The sequence below is a fragment of the Octopus bimaculoides genome, chromosome 20, assembly GCF_001194135.2.
Source record: "Octopus bimaculoides isolate UCB-OBI-ISO-001 chromosome 20, ASM119413v2, whole genome shotgun sequence".
NCBI classification, from domain to species: Eukaryota; Metazoa; Mollusca; class Cephalopoda; order Octopoda; family Octopodidae; genus Octopus; species Octopus bimaculoides.
Window position 1 is genome coordinate 9,081,401 of NC_069000.1, and position 5,697 is coordinate 9,087,097.

General features: G+C 34.7%; 1 protein-coding gene across 5 annotated transcripts in view; it reads left to right on the forward strand.

Moving 5' to 3' along the window:
* LOC106874759 (uncharacterized) overlaps nt 1-5,697 on the forward strand; it is a 259,055-nt gene that overhangs the window by 212,247 nt on the left and 41,111 nt on the right. The window lies entirely within an intron of this gene.

Genomic DNA, 5,697 nt, shown 5'->3' on the forward strand with positions numbered 1-5,697 from the left:
GGTCTTTGTGACTGAGAGATAAATAAGTATAAGTCACACTAATTTTATATTTGATTTAAATTGAAAAACTTGAGGTGCAACTCAGAAACAGGGCAAAGCTAAAACCAAGCAGGGGAAAAAAAAATTACACCTAGTTTTAACACTAAATAAAAGGTGCAACTTATAATGAGTAAAACCTCTGGTTTGGGACTTTCTAATGACTTCGGAAGCACTAAAAATAATTGCTTAATTAGATTTGCCTTTTCACAGTGAATTCTGTTAATGCTTGTTATTTTAAGTGGAGGCATCGAGGTAGTAGTATTTATTTATCAATACATACAAAAACACAATCTTCAGTCTGACAACAACAAATCCTGCCTGACAATTGTCTGCTCTTGAGAATTTGTGAAGAAAATCTTTGTTAGTATCATTATGTTTCTATTATTAGATTGGTTCTTTCTAGTTAATCTGATGTGCGTATGTTGAAATTGAAGTTTCAGCCTACTTGTGTCTATTTACTCCAAGTACCCATTAATTTTGAAAGCTAATTTACTGTTCTTATATTGGCTGTTCTCTCCTTGTTGCTATTATTATTTGGTCTCAGTTGATGACACACGTATATTGTTTTATTTTATTGCTGTTAAATATATATCTATATAATGTTGTTGTTATGAAGGTGCATTGCTTAGTGGTTAGGCTGTTTTACTCATGATTGTGAGATCATGGTTTCCCAGACCAGTTGTTGCATTGTGTTCTTGAGCAAAACTCATTTCACATTGCTCTATGATTATTTTCGTCATCTGACATGTGGCACATTGTGCACCTGTACAGGTAATATCAATTTCGATGGAGGGAGTGAGCTGATGTGAATACAAACACTTGATCACTATAAACAAGTCATCTATGTGGTTGTTCTTCAAGAAATTGCAGAACCTTCACACATCATCTAACGACAGGAAAGTCCATGATAGATATATATATATGTATATATATATATATAGAGGACTTAACAAAGTGTTTTCTGGATATAGTAATAGACCTGTATTAGCTTTCTAATCCTTAAATACTCTAACTGAGCATACTCAGTTCCATGCATGTGCACTTGAGACACAGGAACCGAGTTAATTTATTTTTGATAGTGAGATATTTCTGTTAAGAGTTTTGCCAAATGTGCTAACGATTCTGCTGGTTCACATTTGTAACTCCTGTTCAGCAAGAAGACACCTGTTCTTGTCCCTTTATCTTGTTTTAACCTTGAACAATATTACACTTCTGATCAGTTGGTAACTAGTAATTTGTATTTAAAAGTTGAATCAGTTCACTGGAGAAGATTGGTGATGAGTGTGGGAAGTGCTCGAGAAGTAGGGGAGTTTTCTTTGAAGGTTCCCAACTCAGGAATTTACAGATATTTATTTATATCACAATATCTTGGTATTTTTCTCATAATTTTTATATTTCTCCCTTTCTGTTTTCCTCTATCTGCTTCTTTCCTTCTTCCTTTGTCTATTTTCTTTTTATTCTGCCTACCTTTTGTTCCTCTTCTTCCTCCCCATCCCCTCTATATATTTTCATCCTCCTTTTCTTCTTGTCCTCCCCTCTTTTCTTTCTTTTTTTTTTTTTGTTTTTGTTCTTATTCTTCTTCAAGATTGAGAAATATTCATTTTCCTTTTCATATGCACCATTCACCATGCACATGCACACTTTTATTATTATTATTACTGTGTGAGGAATTAACAGATGTTATTGCCAGGAATGTGATGATGATGATGATGATGATGCAAGCTCAATTTTTGGCAATGCAACAGTGATGCTATTAATAAAAATTATAATAACAAATATATATATATAAATATATGTGCTGACAATTTATTTGAGACAGTGTCCTTCATTCCATTCCTTATTCTGTGTTTGATGTAAAGGTGATAAAACTATTTGGAAAAGCACTTGTCGACTCTTTGAAAAAAAAAATCTCTCTCTTCAGAAGTAAAGCACAAAAAGAATGTAATAGTAGTAATAGTAATAATAATAATAATTACAATGTAAGTAACCAACAAGAGAGATTTTCTCGAGAGGCTGGTTGAGTAAAATGAGAGAAAGAGAGGAGGAGGGGGGTAGTATGTAATGGTTTTGGTATTGTTATTTTTACTGCAATTGAAGATAAGATGATGATCTGTGTGGATTAACCTGGTTTCCAAAGAAATTTTGGTTTTCAGCAATGGGGAGTGACAGTAAGAGGAGGCCAATTGTGGTGGTGGTGGTAGTAGTAGCAGTAGTAGTCGTTGTCGTCGATGTGGGTGGTGGTGGTGTGGGGGACGGAGGAGTAATTTCCAAAAGATTTATTTCCCTTGTCAATAATTTGATTTCCGTTAAACAAAAAACTTTGTTAACTAAGCTAACAATGTTTTAGTTTTATACCATTCAGTTGTGTTTTTTGTTGTCGTTTTTGTATGCTGTTTGTTATGTTCCTGTCTGTGCGTGCACACACATGCATACTCAAGTGTGTGTGCGTGTATGTACGTTTTAAGCTTAATCCCATTTCTCCAGATTAGAATTTATTTTAGATAAGAGTAAATGAAAAATAATAATAATAATACTGAATTGTTCCAGTTAATAGGCCAATCATTTTTATTTTTCATTTTTTTTTTAATACTAAAAAATATTAAAAAAGAAATAAAAAAAGTAAATGAAAATAAAATTAAGTCAGAATTGTAATTACTCTTCTCCCTTTTGCTGCTGGGGCGGGGGATCTGGGATAGGGTGGCTAGTTGCAAATTTTCTACATTTGTGCATTCCGTTGGAGAAAATGTTTACACAGCTGGAACCCATTTCGTCAGCCAGGCAGACTAGACTAAGACAAGCAGTCTTATTGTGCTGCTTAGCCCTGGTACCATACAATATAGAATTTGTTGTAGTAGTAGTAGTAGTGATGGTGGTGGTGAAGGCGTATGGCCTAGTGGTTGCACTCACAGTTGCAAGGTTGTGGTTTCAATTCCTGAACCAGGCAGTGTGTTGTGTTCTTGAGCTAAGCACTTCATTTCATGTTGCTCTGCAGTCACTTCAACATCTCATGGTGGCACACCATGCACACCTGCCGCCTTTACAGGCACAGGTAATGACGATTTATTTGATGGAGAGATTGAGCTAATGTGCAGCAGAACTATTTCGATCACTGTAAACAAATCATCTGTGCAGGTTATTCAACAAAAAGTTTGAATGACTTTGCAAAGACTCCCTCATTCAATGGTAATGGTAACAGTCACTGTGGTGTTGGTATGAGGATGGTGGATGACAGTGAGATCAAACAAAAGCTGAGCCCTATTTAGTTGACCTTTTATATTATGAGTTCAAATTCTGCCATATTTTACCTTTCGTTCACCTCCTGCCTCAGGTTGATTGCACCTGTTATTTATTCATTGAGAATTAAAATTCTTAAATTAAATTATGCTAATTTCATGAATTTAACTTTCATCTCTTTGATTAAGTTTTATGCATTACCAAAAGCGTTATTGATGTTTGTTTAGTTTTTTTTTTTATGATTTGAAAAAGAAAGAAAAAAAAAATATGAAGCATGAAATATAATCTTGAAAATATCAAAAAGTTATTGTATTCTGATAAATAGCATAAAAGAATTGTGTGTGTGTGGTTCTTATGCTGTTGTCTTACATGTTCGAAGATTGCAACATTCACCGAACAGCAGGGAAACTTCTCAGATGAAATAAATAAATAAAAACAAAATGAAATCAAAAAATAAAAAGGAAAGGAAAAAATCAATTGTTTTCTTTATAAGTAACCCATCTGTAATAACCTACTCCCTGTTGTTTATGATAATTAAGCAATTATCTAGAGAAATCCTGTTATGTTGACAACACACATTTGCAACACTCTTGTCTTTACTTTCTCATTTAGAATGTGGCAGGCATTCTGTGTTTGTTATTACAGTATAGCAGTGTTGTCTTTCTTCTTGTCTTAGTCTGAACTGACATTATTGGGTAAAATCAGATTAATAATCGATAGATAGATAGTATGTAGATCAGATATTTGTATATGTTAGAAAGACATTCAATTCTGCCTGTAGTTGTCTCTTGTTTTTGTTGTTTAGCCCCAGGTTAGTCAGACCTGATTGAACAGACTTATGATAATCAAAGGTGTTCCAGTTCTAGCAACGACTGCACTGTTCTTTGTTTTTATGTAGGTTAGCATTACATTGTCTTATGCGACAGGAGTTGTTTTTTTTAGGCAATAAGATAGTAGATGTTATTTCTTACATGTAGGGCAACAATATAGCAGCGCTTAATAATCTTGGTGTTGCTTGCTTAACTTACAATGGCACTCCATCGGTTACGATGACAAGAGTTCCAGTTGAACCAATCAGCAGAACATCCTGCTTGTGAATTTAACATGCAAGTGGCTGAGCACTCCACAGACTTGCATACCCTTAATGTAGTTCTGAGGGAGATTCAACATGACCCAGAATGTGACAAGGCTGGCCCTTTTGACCTCCGGGTACTATTCATTTTTGACCTCCGGGTACTATTCATTTTTGACATCCGGGTACTATTCATTTTTGTCAACCGAGTGCACTGGAACAACAGGAAATAAAGCGTCTTGCTCAAGGACACAGCACACCACCAGGAATCGAACTCACAACCTTACAGTCATGATCCAAGCACCCTAGCCACTAAGCCACGCATTTGCACTTAACTTACAGTAGAATCCCAGTAAAAGACTATCTGAATGAAAACCAGATTTCCCTAGTAACAAGAGTAGTACATGATGCAAGCCTGTATTTTCTGAGTGCCTGTGTTAAATGCTTTATTACTATAGTGCCCTACTGCCTTCAATTTTAATGAATAGCTGGATATACAAGGTTAATCCAATATTTGCAATACTCACAAGATCAAATATACTTTTAAGTTATACAAATTACAATAATCAAATTTAATGGCAGTGGTGAATGGGCTAGCTTACTTCATTTTTGTTGAATATTAATTAATAGGCTTGCCATTCTGTTTCTTTATTTCAAGCCATTATACTCATCATAAAACAGCAAGCTTGATAATTATCATTCTCGTAAATAAGATCGGTTGAATGAATCGGGTTATTATTGATATTATGTAGACACAGTAAATGCCAACCATCTCTGTTATATCAAATTGGGATTTTGAAACAAGCCAGAAACATTTCATTGTGTACAGCTTCTCCTTTAAAAATGTATGCCATTAAGCCAAACCGATAACGTTTTCAATATTAGAACACAAAAAGAAATTTACATTGTATTAAGGTCTATGGTGTATCAGGACAGAATATTTAACATGTGTACCTTTTAGTTGCTTAAGTAACAATGCCATGGATTAGAGAATTCACTTAACGTTGTAGCATTTAAGCTTTGTGATGCTTTGTTTTTTTTGTCTTTTTTTTCTGGTTTGGTTTAAAACAAAATCAAGATGAAGGGAGGAAATAAGCTTAACATTTGACAGAGAAATCTGAATGCTAAAGGATTGAAACATATGGGAGACCCAACCGTACATGTTGGACCCAGGGTGATTTGGGGGGAGGAGTATGCCTCTTATATGGCCACCAAATACATATGGTAAATACGGATACTTTAAAAACTGGTGGAGGTTGCTTTTTGTTTTCTTTGCATATATGTGTGTCTAAGAATCAGAGATGATCTCAGGCAGGTTATATAAAGTATGTGTATGGGATAAAGTGGGGGGG